Source organism: Nelumbo lutea, chromosome 5 (assembly GCF_056320005.1).
Source record: "Nelumbo lutea isolate HS-2025 chromosome 5, American lotus-T2T, whole genome shotgun sequence".
In the NCBI taxonomy this organism is placed as follows: domain Eukaryota; kingdom Viridiplantae; phylum Streptophyta; class Magnoliopsida; order Proteales; family Nelumbonaceae; genus Nelumbo; species Nelumbo lutea.
Window position 1 is genome coordinate 74,367,006 of NC_142688.1, and position 15,508 is coordinate 74,382,513.

Genomic DNA, 15,508 nt, shown 5'->3' on the forward strand with positions numbered 1-15,508 from the left:
AAATGACATAGACCAATGTATCACATCACTGAAGAGCCGAATGTTCAAATCTCAAGAGAAGTGACTAATGCTAAGATTCAAGAAGCTCTGGAGTCTATGAAGGATCTTAAGGCTCTTGGCTCGGATGGTTTAAATGTCTTATTTTTTAATAAACTTTGGAATATTATAGGGGATTCTGTGTATAGTGTGGTTAAATCTTTCTTCTATAATGGAAATATGTATGAGATTTTTAACTAAACTTTTATTACCCTCATTCTAAAAAGGAAGAACCTAGAAATAATGAGTGACTCATCAATCAGTCTCTACAATGTCATATATAAAATTATTACTAAAATCATCATTGATAAAGTAGAAAAGTGCTGAAATAAAAATCTGTAAAAGAATATTTCTTGAAGAAGAGAAAAAGGAGAAAAGGAAGAGAAGAGATTTGAGAGAAAAAAAGACCAATAATGTAGTCCACCCTCTTCACTATTATTTGTAGTCTAAAATAATAAAGAGTACAAAGACTAATATGCCCTTATAGGGTAGAAAACACAAAACAATATAAACAATTAAATGATTGTTCAAAAAGGACCCAACAAGAGTGTTGAAGCCCCCACTTCCTATCTAAATAATAAATAATAAAAAACTATCATTATAGACTATACAATTTGTCTAAAACCTGAACACTCCCCCTCAAGTTGGGAGTAAATGTCACACATTACCAACTTGCATAAATTGTATTCAAGCTTGTTCTTTGCAATCCCTTTGGTGAAGATATAAGATAAGTAGATTTCTCTAGTTGTCACATTTTCTCTTATGAAGTGCCTATCAACCTTAATGTGTTTAGTCTTGTCATGTTGAATTGGATTGTGGGCAATATTGATTGTAGCTTGATTGTCAAAATATAACATAATGGGTTCCTTAGCCTTTATTCCAATCTCACTTGGTAGAGATCTCACCCAAAGTAATTCTGAAACATCATAAACCATAGATCTATATTCAGCCTCTACACTTAATCTAGCCACAATTGACCATTTTTTACTCTTCCGTGAGACCAAGTTTCCTCCCACAAAGGTGCATACCCCTGATGTAGATCTATCCCTTTACCAGGATGCTTCTTTATGTATGCAAGTATCCTCTCAATGACTTCCTAGTGGTGAACCCAAGGAGCATGCATATACTGACTCACAATACTAATAACATAGGAGATGTCTAGACATGTCATATATAAATATAGTAACCGACATACCATCCTCTGATATCTTCCCACATCCTTAACCAACTCACCATTCAAAACATTAACTCTATGATTTGGGTCAATAAGAGTATCAGTTGGTTTAGTTCCTAGCATCCTAGTCTCCTATAGTAAGTCCAACACATACTTCCTCTAAGAGATGAAAATCCCATACTTGAATCTTGCAACCTCAATCCCCAGAAAGTATTTCAGTTAACTTAAATCCTTGATCTCAAACTCTTGTTGTAGTGATTTCTTGAGTGCATCAATCTCCTTCAGATCATTTCCTATAACAATTATATCGTCTACATATACAATCAATACTAACAAGAGTGCCACTCTTTTTTTTATAAAGAGAGAATGGTCGGATTGAGTCTATGTGTACCCAAAATGGATAAGTGCTCATCTAAACTTGTCAAACCATGGATGCCTGACTGTTTCAAACAATATAGTGATTTCTTTAACCTGCAAACTTTTCCCTTACCAACATTCTCATAAAAACTAGTTGGAATTTCTATATATACCTCTTCTTGTAGATCACCATTGAGGAAATCATTTTTAACATCAAGTTGGAATAGATTTCATGAATACGTAGCTTCTAGGGACAAGAGAATCTGAACTGAGCTAATCTTAACAACTGGTGCAAAAGTTTTCATGTAATCAATACCATTGGTCTGTGTATACCCTTTTGCAACCAACATTGCCTTGTACCTCTCTATGCTACCATCAACCCTATACATCGTAATGAGCACCCTTCTACATTGGAGTGTCTCTTTGTTTGTAGTAAGATCAACTATTTCCCATGTCTAACTCGTAACCAAGGATTTCATTTCTTCTTACATATCTAATTTTCACCCAGGTTTGGAGAGAGCCTCGCTAACATTCCTGAGTATAGACACAAAATCCAAAGAAGAAAGGAAAGCACGGTAGGAGGGTGATAAGGTACTATAGGAGAGATGGTGTGAAATGTAATGGGCTATACACTTTCTCTTCCCATTGTGGAATGCAATGGGAAGATCAAGATCAGTGGGATCAACTGCCATAATAGTGTTAGGTGTAAAAACACCATTATCAAGGGAAATAATAGGCTTAGGGTCAAGGGAAATACTTGGAACTATATCAGTCGAACCTGGGATCTCAAGTGGACAGGTGGAGAGTGGTTTAGGTTCTTCTATCTGAGCATGTGTAGAGTCAACCCTCTTCTAGTAGTGCTGATAGACCTATGAGGCTGGTCGTGGTGGATCAAGCAGTGGGATTGTAGCTGTTGATGGTGGAATAGGAGGATGAGGGATATGTTGTGAGTTCTCCTCCCCAAAACACTTCCCCTGAGGAGAACCACCTAAGAAAAAGAAAGTAAATGCAGAAGCAATAACATTCATAGTGACAAACCTGCTCCCCAACATAACAAAAATACCCTTTTTGGTTTTTAGCATACCCAAGGAAAACACATTCCTTGGCCTTAGGATCCAATTTCTTGCAATGAGGACAAAGAATATGAACAAAGGAGACACACCCAAAGACTCTCAAAGGTAGATGAAATATCTCCCCATCTAGAAAAAGTAAGATGCAAGTTGCCTTAAACCCCAAAGTGTGTAAAGCAACACAATTAATCAAAAACACGGTTATGAGAACTGCATCCCCCCAAAAATGAATAGGAACTGAGGCACGCACCATAAGGCTCCATGCCACCTCCACAATATGTCTATTCTTCGTCTCTGCTACCCCATTCTATTGTAGTGTGTATGCACAACTACTCTAATGAATCACACCATGCTCCAAAAGGTATGATGACAAGTCATTCTCAAAGTATTATTTAGCATTATCTGATCTGAAGACTTTAGTCCTCACTCCAAATTTTGTGAGAACCATTTACTAGAACTGTCACACCAAAATGGATACTTCGTCACGTGATCTCATCAAATATATCCAAGAATATTATGTATGATCATTCATAAAGAAGAGAAAATAATAGTAACCACCCATGGAAGAAATGTGGCAAGGACCCCATATATTAGTATGAACAATATCAAAAGCAAAGGAATTCTTTTTTTTCTTGGTTTCAAAGAATCTACAATGCTTTCCCAACTAACAAGTTTCACATTCCAAACTAGACAACTGAATAAACTCAAACAACTTTGGAAACAAAAACCTCAATGAAATGAAAAAAGATTACCCAAAGCATAATCTAACTCACTGACTCTGATCCACTATTACTTGTCATGGATGTAGCCTTTTATAGCATCTCGTGTGGCACTTGGGTAGCAACCCGTTGCTCCACAAGTCAGCATTCCCTACTTAGAGAACTCTCCTAGCTCTTGTATTCAAGTAGCTTACCAACTCATCCCTCACACTAAGGCATACACTTATGCAATAAAGGCACAATGAAGACAAGGAAAGAGAAATGGAGAACTCAAAGGAACTCTTTCTATTGCTCATGAGAGGCATACAACACTTGATTGCTTGGTTGAAGGCAAATGAGGGAGGGGGTCCCCTTTTATAGGAACTTCCACCTCCTTAAAAGATTTCTCTGGAACTATGTACACTTGGCATCATCTAGAAGCACCTTTAGAATAGTCTACCTTCTACACTCTTCTATGGGATGCCCTCTCCATAAGATACAAGAATACTCTAGAGGAAGTCTAGATTGCTCTCAACCCCTCTAGGTTGTTCCACAAGGTTCTAGAGAGTTCCACCAACGACTAGTGAATGGATGGGAGATCCATCATATGGATGGCCGAACCTTGCAAGAAGGTTGGGCGAAATTTCAAAAATTTCTCTCCCACCCGAGAATCATATTCCTTAATTTAGAAAACTGCATTTTCAAGGTTTGTTCTTGAATCCAAAACCGGACCAAATCTGAAACCAATAGGAAGGGATATACTTGATAAGGAGTAGCACGAACTCTCAATGCAGGTGTTCACGCCCAAAGAAAAGACCAAAACTTACTTCCATTAAAGATGACACAGTGTGTAGTGAAGCAGGATCAACAGGATGGTTCTTCAGCAAGAACCTGAATTCTTCAGCAAGAATTGAGTAGGGGCTAGTGAGCATGCCTTTTGATTGTTTATTCTACCAAGAAAGAATATCAAGAACTCTTCTTGATCAGATCCACAAGTGGTGATCAAATTGGGTAGGGCGACAATAATTGATAAGAATTTTGCAGTTTGCTATTATGTTTGAGAGTGTTTTAATTGAAGAACTCACCCCCTATTTATAGCCTTCTATGGATCAGCCTCCTAATCTAATTAGGAAAGAGTTTCCTAATCCAAATATGACATTTGGATCTGAACTCTTAAATGGATAAGACTTATCTTATCCTTCAGCTAATCCTAATCAGTTCAGAACTGAATTTGCCCCCTTTTCATTAACTAACTTAAGCCCAGTTCGAATTGGGCATTAGGCTCATTAAGCTTATGTGCTCACATACTCTTTAACCTGCTGCCCAGTTGGCTCTCTTTGTATGGTGTGGGACCCTAACATTGATCTACACATTAGCCACATGGGTTTAGCCCAGCCTTTGTTACAAGGTCTGGCCGAATTCACTATAAGAGATAGTGAACCCCTGAATCCATCACCATGGGCTCTTAATTGGCCCAACATTTACACTAAATGGTTCTTAGATCCAGCCACCTATTGATAACCCAAGAACTATGGGCAGATGAAAGATTATCCCATCAAGTATTACCTTCAATAGTCTTACACTTAACCTCTCAGCCTATAATGATCATACATTGCCCGACAAGAGAAGACATCTCCCTCGGCTACAAGGTACAGTGTTGCACTCTCTACTCACATGGATCCTGGGAATTAAAACCTTTTGAAACCAATATATATATATATATATATATATATATATATATATATATATACAAATATATTTTGCAAAAACAAATTTCAACGTTTGAAATCAATTGCTGGTAGTTTAGGTTTCCATCAAAGAGAGTGCATTCCCCGATCATTCACTTTGTCCGACAAAGGGGTTGATCCTATCAATATGATCACCCACTTAGGTGAATTCTTGAACTGTCCCAACATACTCAGGTTTTGACCCACTCTAAGGATCTCACTGATTGGCATAATCAATTCTAGGGGTCAGGTGTAACATTCCAGATTTGCCCATCTATCTCCAAGGTCCAGGGCAATATTGGAATTTGGTCCAATTCAGGGTTTCAAGGAAACCCACACTACATGTACCTCAGGTCTCACCCTAGTAGCTGAGACAAGCCACCCCAACCAACTTGGCGGCATATCAATGTCATCCTTGGTAGGATAAATCTCCCCAAATCTATACAACGGGTGTAAAGATTCTAAACTAACACGAGTCTCATAAATGTCCAATTTAATGGTATTACACAGAAACACACCACAATGACATGAATCAATTATGTACTTTATTGTTTTACAACAAATGTCAAAAGATGCATCAATCTAATTGGAGCTAAGGGCATAACTATCTAACATCTAGACCCTTCTAGACATATGGAGAGCATTCTAAAACACCCCAAAAACATGTAGATTTGGCTAAAAGCCATAAGAAACATCTAGAAAACCTCTAACCCAACAACCCATTGTGTCACTCTGTGACATTCTCCCCCACCTGATTGTGCAATGCCCTCGTTGCACTCAATTGGCATGTGCATCCCATTGCCTGATCAAGTCCTTGTGGCTGGCTGCAATCAACTCATTCACTCATACATACAATGCTTCTGATACAAGCAACCCCTTCCACTTGACTATGTACTCCACCGATTGAGTTACCCCAAGAAAAGCAATCATGGTCTATCTCTTCAAGTTCCTTGCCCTTCAGATATGTGACCTTCATAGTAGCTCTAGCCACCCATTTCCTCCAATCTTGATAAGTTCCCTAGCTCCTATTAGTGTCCTTGCCTTGGCCTTTGCCTTGCTTTGTTCCTACATCCACAACTTTGTCCTTTCCTTGGACCTTCTTGTCGTTTTGTGCTGCCCTTAGTTTCTTGTCCACTCCTAGACTAGATTGGCCCCCATGGCCTTGCCCCACGCCCAATTGTAGGGCTGATAACTTCTTCACCATTGCACTCCATCCACCAAAGGGACCATGCATGAGACCCCTACCCCCATGATGCACAACACCCGTGCATAAGATATGGGCATGACCCACACATTGTTGAAGAAGTCCATACCTTATATCATTTAGTAGTCATCCATTGGCACCACGGTCACATCTATGGCACCTTGCCAGCTCCCTAACTAGATGTTCACCCCTTGAGCAATGCCCTCAATCTCACGTGCTTGGGAATTAGCTACCTTGGTCATGCTTACACTCTTTGTGACCCTTAAGCCCAAGCGCTTTGCCACCCTAATTGAGGCAAAGTTGTGAGTTGCCCCTATGTTGATCATGGCCTGGGTCTTCTCACCATTGATCAACACCTCCACATACATCAGCCTTGACCCCGTCATGGTCTTGGCTGCCCCCTTAGCCGGCCCTCGAGCTTCTTAACACTACAAAGTAACTGCAGTGGTCCAATCTTGGCCTTCTCATGGCCATCTTCATACTCTAACTCCTTGGTTGTAAGGAAGTTGAAGACCTACTTCTTGGGGCAGTCTTTGATCATGTGTGCTCCATCACATAGGAAACACTTGAGTGGCTTCTTCTCTAGGCCCTTAACTTTGTCTCTCCAACTGCCACTCTTTCTATCCTTCTGGCCTTGAGAGAACAAGGGCTTAAATGATCCTTCTTTGGCAAAAGCCTTATCTCCCCCACCTTTACCTTGACTCGGTTTGGTGGGTTGGCCTTTGGTCTCCTTCTCGTACTCAATCAGTTGCTTAGAAATTTCCATGACACTAGACAAGTCTTGAATGCCACGGTGCCTTAATTCTTGCTCTGCCCATGGTTGAAGGCCTTCCATAAAGTGGAACAAGAAGTCCATGCCTGTCATGTCAGGTACCACCAACATGAGCATAGAGAATGCTTTCACGTAGTCCCTTAGAGTACCTACATGTTTGAGGTCCCAAAGGTTCTTCCTACCAAGGTACTCAACATTCTCTAGGTAGAATTGCTTCTTAATTTCCCTTAAAGTCCTCCCAAGTATTCATGGTGCATGTGTCACGTTCAACATCCATGCATCGCCTACGCCACCACAACATGGCAATGTCTAGTAAGTACATAATTGTAGTACATACCTTTGACCTCTTGTCCTCAAGGCCAACTACCTCAAAGTATTGCTCCATTTGCCATAGGAAAGTTGTCTAGCACATGTGCATCTCGTGCTCCCTTGAATGGTTTGGGTTCAGGGGTCTTCACCTTCACCACTTCATGATCTAGGGTGGATAGTCTTCCACTGGCCATAGCCCTCTTTCATAAGCCATGATTTGCCTGCATCTCCTCCATCTTGGCTTGATGCTTGGCAATAGTCCGCTGCATGGCCTCCATTTGGCCTTAATACTCTCTACGCAAGGCCTCAATGGCCCTAGCGATAGTGTCATCCATGACCTCCTCGAACTTGGATAACTCATTCTCAAAGAAGTCTAGGCCACCATTAAGCTTTTCAATCTCCTCATGGGCTTAACCAAGAGTCATATTTACCTTGGTTAGCCACTAGTCCAAGCTAGCGATCTTGTCCGAGAATGCTTGCCAGTTCTTGTTACCATGCTTACTCTTCTTGCTTGGCTCCACCTTGGTAACATCAATCCTTGTGGCATCCTCCACTTTAAAGGCAGTTTCCTTCCCGTCCTTATCCATGTGCTTAGTGTTGATGAGACTCTGTTTGACATGGGCATAGACTCCTCTAGCATCTCGTGCGGCACTTGGGCAGCAGTCCACCGCTCCAGAAGTCAGCCTTCCCTACTTAGAGCACTCTCTTGGCTCTTGTGTCCAATTAGCTTACCAACTCATCCCTCACACTTAGGCAACAAAGGCACAAAATACATAAAGAAAGAGAGATGGAGAAATCAAAGGAACTCTTTGTATTTCTCAAGAGAGGGATGCAACACTTGATTGTTTGGTTAAATGCAAATAAGAGAGGGGTCCCCTTTTATAGGCACTTCCACCTCTTTAAGACATTTCTCTAGAACTATGTACACTTGGCATCATCTAAAAGCACCGCTAGAACATTCTACTTTCTACACTGTTCTATGGGATGCCCTCTCCATAAGATACAAGAACACTCTAGAGGAAGTCTAGATTGCTCCCAACCCCTCTAGGTTATTCCACACAAACCCTGATTTTTCCACAAGGTTCTAGAGAGTTCCACCAACATCTAGACCCTTCTAGACACATGAAGAGCACTCCATAACACCTCAAAACTCTCTAGAACACCCCAAAAAATATGCAAATTTGGCTAGAAGCCTCAAGAAACATCTAGAAACCTCTAGCCTAACAACCCATTGTGTCACTCCGTGACATTTGCTACTAACATGATGGCTCTGATGTCTCGAGTAGACTCGATTCACCTCACGACCACTCCTAATCTTCCTCTTTGATTCCAGATCCTACAAAACACAATTGCCAGGAAGAAATGTCACTAAACAGTTCAATTTTTTTTATCAAAAAGCTTACTGAAAGAAAATTAGTGTGGAGTTTAGGGACATGTAAGATAAAGGATGAAGTAATGTCATTTATCACTCTTACTGTCCTTTTCCCAACAATGGGAATATGGGAACCATATGCTATAGAGTCTTTACCTCTACCAAAGCATAACTGATAAGAACTAAAGTAGGTAGATATTTTGGTCATGTGCTTAAATTCTCTTGAGTCTATGATCCAAGAAGGTCCCTCCTTACTTGAGGTTGATACATGATTTGCAACTGCATATGAACAAATTGTATGAGCAAAGAAAGTAGTATGGTCGGCTCCTGCAAAGTTTTGTCCATCTAAAGAACTAGAAGTGGCTAAATTCTCATTACTCATAAGTTGTCCATACTTTTCCAATTTAGTCCTCACTATTACTACTACAATGGATTCCAGATTAGCTTGGGAGAGGGGTCTTGAAAGGGCTCTTGTAATTGCCACATTTGCATTTCCCTTCTTGTTCTTGATCCGAGCTGGTACGAGGTGAGGGTAAAGCTTCCAACAGGTGTCTCTAGTATGCTTAGTCTTCTTGTAATAGTCACACACCAAGTCCTTGTCCTCCTTCCTAGCTTCACTACTCCCCATGTCACAATTTGGCTTAGATTTAACTGTATTAACTATAGCTGAATGGTCAATCCCAAGTTGTCTCAACATGACATTCCTCTTGCTCTCCTCCCTAGAGACAAAGGCATAAGCTTGAGAAAGAGTCACACTTTCCCTAGAAATGAGATGTCACCTAACAATGTCAAATTCAGGGTTTAACCCATCTAAGAATTCAAAAACCCTATTCTTTTCTACCAACCCCTGATAGGTTGCTACATCCTTCATACTCTCCCAAGCCACAATTTCTAAGTGGTCGATCTCCTGCCAAAGAGTTTTCAGCATGGAGAAATAGGTGGCAAGATGTCTATCTCCCTATTTTGTACTAATCACTTGATTCCTTAATTGATAGGCTCTAGCTACATTTTGTTTCTTGGAATAGGTTTTTGTCACTCCATCCCAAATCTCCTTTGTAGTATTAGCCTACAAAAAATCTTTACCAATGTTAGGTAACATAGAGTTATACAACCAGGTCATCACCATGTAATTCTCTTGTAACCACAAGAAGGGATCTGTATCAGGTTTCTTCTCTTTCCCAATGATGTACCCCAGTTTCCCATGATAACCAATGGTCATCTTGGCTGATTGTGCCTATTCTAGATAATTTGTACCATCAAACTTCACTGTAGTAATAATTCTAGACCCAAAAATATCACTACTACCTCCAATACCCAGACCCATGTTCCCAATGGACTTTTACTCGGTACTCTAACTCTCCATTTTACATCAAATAGTTCAAAAGTAGAAAATAATTAGATAGAGAGCCTCCAAGATCAAATAGATCTCACACACAAAGGTAACAGACATTTTCGAAAGAAGAAAACCCTATCTGGAGAGAAATCTCTCTCCTCAAACTATCTTCCACTGAAGAAAAAAGTGAATCAGCCACACCAGAAGGCCTATAAAATTCCAAAAACCTAACCGCCCCCTATAGAATACCTAGAGAAGTCCAACAATACCTGAGCACCCAAGATCATATCAAAATTGAAGAGTCCAACTTGACTAAGACTCTTCCCCACACTCCAGTTCTTCCTGATTTTGATGCCAAAATATAAATCACCCTCCTGATGACTAAATCACACAAAAAATTCCAAGAACTAGGCAATTTGAAATAGATCAACCAGCCCTTATCTCCTCATGCAATCGATTGATCTAGGACTACATGGAAAAAAACTCAAAAAAACCCTAGTCGATCTCTAATACCGAGTAGAACAGTGCTAAAATAAAAAAAGAAATATATGTAAAAGAATATTTCTTGAAGAAGAAGAGAAGAAAAGAGAAAAGGAAGAGAAGAGATTTGAGAGAGAGAAAAGAGGGCAATAATGCCCTTATAGGGCGGCTAAACATAATAAAGAGTACAAAGACCAGTATGCCCTTATAGGGCAGCTAACACATAAAACAATTAAAATAACTTCTCAAATAGGACCCAATAAAAGTATTGTGATCTCCACATCCTACCTAAATAATAAATAATCAAAAACTACCACTATAAACTACACAATTTGTCTATAACATCAACAAATAGGATTAAACATCTCTTGGACAATTTTATCTCCCATTATTATAGTGCATTTGTACCCTACTAGAAAATAAATGATAATATTCTAATTACCCATGAGATGATTCACACTATGAAGAAGGAAAAAAAAAGGAAATTTGGGGATAATGGCTTGTAAAATTAATATGGAGAAGGCCTATGATAAGTTTGAATGGGACTTTATTGAGAAAGTGTTGAAAAAATTCAGATTCCATGAGAAATGGATTTCAAGGGTCATAGGATGTATCAAAACTGTCTCCTACAAAATTTTAATCAATGAGAGTTTAGTAAATGAATTTAAACCTATTAGAGGTATTAGGCAAGGAAATCCTCTATCTCATCATATTTTTGTTCTTTCTGTAGAAGTGTTATAAAAAAATGGGAAAAAAAAGCAATGGGTAAAGAAAAGCAACTTGTATATGATTGTTTTATATTTTCTAATACTGCCATCCCAACCTACAAGAAAATTAAGGAAATCATCTAAAACTATGCAAAAGCCTCAAGTCAATGCCGAAATTTCAATAAGTCTTGGTGTTGTTCTCAAAGAACACTCCTCATAGGTTTCAAAAAATGCTCTGAATCCCCTTAGAAGCAAACTCCAATTCTTACTTAGGGGCTCCCTTAATCACTAAAAGAGTTACAAAGAATACCTTTGCTAAAATTAAAGAGAAAATGATTCAAAGATTGGAAAATTGGAAAATTGGAAAAAACACTCTATATCAGTAGTAGGTAGACATACCCTTATTAATTCTACAACTAACATGATGTCATAATATATAATGAGTTCCTTCAAAATCCCTAAACTCTATTGATGAATTGGATGAGTTTCAAAAGGGATTTTCTTTTCTTTGGAAAAATGCAAATGGAAAGAAGAAATCTATTCATCTATTGAATTGGGAAAAAGCTTGTAGACCCAAAAGGTGGGGAGGTATAGGAATAAGGAAACTCCACTAGTTAAATGAGGCAAGTCTGCCCAAGTTGGGGTGGAAGATTTTAAATGAGGACTGAGGAGAACAACTTTTGGGTTAAAGTTATTAAGAGTAAATATTTGAGGAGGGAGAATTTCTAGAATACCAAAATTAAAAGAGGTATCTCCTGGGCCTGGAGGGGTATTCTCCTAACTAGAGATCTCACTAAAAAGGCACTCATTGGTAAGTGGGAAATAAGAGTTCTATTAGCTTCTAGCATGATAATTGGGTTTATGATAAACCTCTAGTTAAATCCATTAACCATGAGACTATTATAAATGACTATTAAAGTCTCTAACATGATTGACCTTGAGAGAGAATGTTGGAATGAGGATAAAATTAGGGTTGGGGTTCCAAATCAATTTTGGCAAGAAATTAAGCCAATTTTTATTGCCCCTAACTCTATTGTGGACAAAATTATTTGGGAGTGCAACCCCAAGGAGACCTTTTCTATAAAAACAACTTATTTGCTGAACTATTCTTCTATGCTTAATCCAAATGTTACATTTAATTGGTTAGCTAATATATAGAATATTAAATGCCCCCCAAATATTAAGACTTTTCTCTTTCCTCTTTCACAATAAACTTCCTACAAAAAGTCATCCAAGGAAAACTAAAATACTTAACTTTCCTTTGGGAAGAAATTGAAAACAAAAAAATTCTAACAAAGAAATGAAAAAATACTTAACAAAATACAAAATGGACAATAGATTAGAAAAAAATAGAAATTTTATTTCATTTAAATTTGAAACTTGAACAATGCAATGATAAAAAAATACTTAACAAAATGGAATGAAATATAAAAAATAAAATACAATTACAAATTGAAAATAAAAAATTTCATTGTTGAAAAAATAACAAATAATTGAAGTAAAATTGAATAACAAAATTTACAATAATTTTAAAAAATGCTACAAAATTATTGAGTATACAAAAAAATAGTCTTCATCATTTTTCTTCAAATTTTGCCTCCATCTCCATCTTGATTATGATCATCTACTTCAAGTGAATCATGAGGTGTAGTGTCATGCCCTCCTTTGTCTTGTAATCTATCATTAGCATCTAGCCAATCTTTGAAGCAAACGAACATCTCCGGTCCTTCATCATTCATGCAACTTATCTTGTCTCCAACACACTGGTACCTACACTAAAACAAGACTCCAATGGAACTATACACACCGAAGGGGTTATTAGATCACATGCCATGGCGGCAATGGCTGAATAATTTTTTTCATGTCCACTCTGCCAGGCTAAAATATCAAAATTATTCATTCATTTTGAGTTAAAAGAATCACTTAAACTAGAAAAAATTTCTTGTAAATAAAAATTAAGTTTAATAAATGAACTTGTTGATGAGGTGGCAATAGATTTTTGCCTCCTATTTATTAAAGACCAAACTCTATATGAGCTATACATTTCAAATAATAAACAATTAATTTTTTATTTTTAATTTCGAATTTCAATATCCATATTTTCACAATATGATTCAAGTAAAATATCTAAACCATCTGTCCAAATCCTAGGATCTAATATTGTAGCTAAACAATAAAGAAGATAAATGTTCTCCTAATATTTTTTAAATTTATTTTCCATTACTTCAATAATTCTTGTAAATTATGGTTTTTTCTATATTTTGAAAAACATTCATTAATCATGAATAATTGATTAACTAAAAGACAACTAGTTGGGCAATAAACACCCAAAAATTCATTAGTTGCATAATAAAAAATTTGTAAAAAATCTCTTATACAAATTGTCATTTCCCAATCTTGATCTAGTATAATATCAAAATTAATAAAAAAAATATTATTGTCAATTCCGTAAGCATGTAAAATATTTAAAATACTTGCAGCAATAGCTGGGCTAGTATGTGGCCATTCAAGCCTAGAAAAACTTAAATTTCTTTTTTGTAAAAGACAATTTTCATCAATAAAATGATTAGTAACACAAATATAACTTATATTAAATTTAGAGGTCGAAATATTAAAAGTAATTACAATTCTAGAATTAAGATTTGATAAAATAGAAATTAAATTTTGTTTATATGAATAGAAAACTTTCAAAGCATTTGCTCTAATAGTATTTCTAGAATTTTTTTTAAATTGAGCATTTAGAGAATTACGTAAAAATTTTTCAAGTTTACTATCCTCAACTAATAAAAATGGTTGTTTAACATGTACAATATATTTTGCTAACTCTTCCCTCATTTTTTTCTTGTAAATATTTAAAAGTACCAAAATCCCCACACCCAACTTGTGTTTGTGATTCTTCTTCTTCTTCTTCTTCTTCTTCTTCTTCTTGAATCTCATGGATGACCCTTCCTTTTTGGAAAATGACCCTTTTTTCCTTCCTCTCAACCTCATCCATTTTAAATAATTTCCAAAGCGGGCTATGCCATGCTTCACTCACTTGGATTGTCAGTTCAAAATCTCAACTTGATTTAAAAAACGAAGCTTCCAAGTCTTCCAAATTGCTAATTTGAGATACTTGAGCAAGCCTTCTTCTTGTCGAAACTTGAAAAAAGTTGAGACTTAATTGGAGAGTATAGAGAGTATTGAGAGTATGAAAGTGTATGAGAGACTAAGAAAGTATGAGAAGAGAATTTTTAAATTGGTGTAATGAGAATGGTGGAGAATAGAGCGGTTTATACAAATTAAAAATAATGTAATTGCCCCAAATACCCTAAAAACTAGCCATTTTTTTAGTTGTTGGGAGGGATATTTTGGTCATTGTAAAGTTATTTATCACTTGACTCAATGCCCCAAAAAACTAGCTATTTATAGTTGTTAGGGGATATTTTTGTAAAAGAACCCCAAAACCTTAAACTAGCCATTGGGGCCAGGCTGTGCTCGGCCTATTGCGAGAGCTCATTGGCTATGCTGGCCCGTGGACTTGAAACCCCCAGCCCAGCACGGCCTGTACGATAATTCTGTGCCTAACGCAACCCGTGTGTCATCGTACTAGGTTGTGCTGAGCTGATCTAAAATCATGTCGAGCCATGCTATGCTGTTCGTGGCCTGTCCCAATTTACATCTCTAATCCCAAGGGAGTGAAGCATGGCATAACCCACCCATAGGCCATGTCGTATTGGCCCAACATGGCCCAATTTACACCTTTATAAAGAGATTCCTTATGTTAAGGGAATTTTCAAAGATAGGCAACATGGATGAAGAAGTTGAGAAATTTGGGAAATGGGAAAATATAAGGTGGCACCATATTTAAAAAGGAATCTTAAAAATAAATTTTGATGCCTCGAGAAAGGAAAATAGACATTTAGCAATTGGATGAATAGTTAGAGGCAAGTAGACAACTGAGGCAAGATAGTAAAAGAAATAAAGAAAAAGGGGCTGAAAAGAAGCGCAAGTTTAGTTGAAGAATAGCAGACATAGGAATATTATAATTGAATTGGACAAAATCTAGAGTCCAATATGTTGCATTTTAAATATTTTTTTCGATGTTAAAAGCAAATTTTGACCAACCACATTAAAGATGTTAAAATGATTTTAAAATCTTTAAGCGTAAATTACTTAAACCTCTCCTGAATTTTTTTATAAATACTTGACCCTACCTTGACTTTTAACCTCCCCAAATACCTGCCCTGACTTTTGGGGGTAAATTCAAATGATGTGATTATTTTTCCA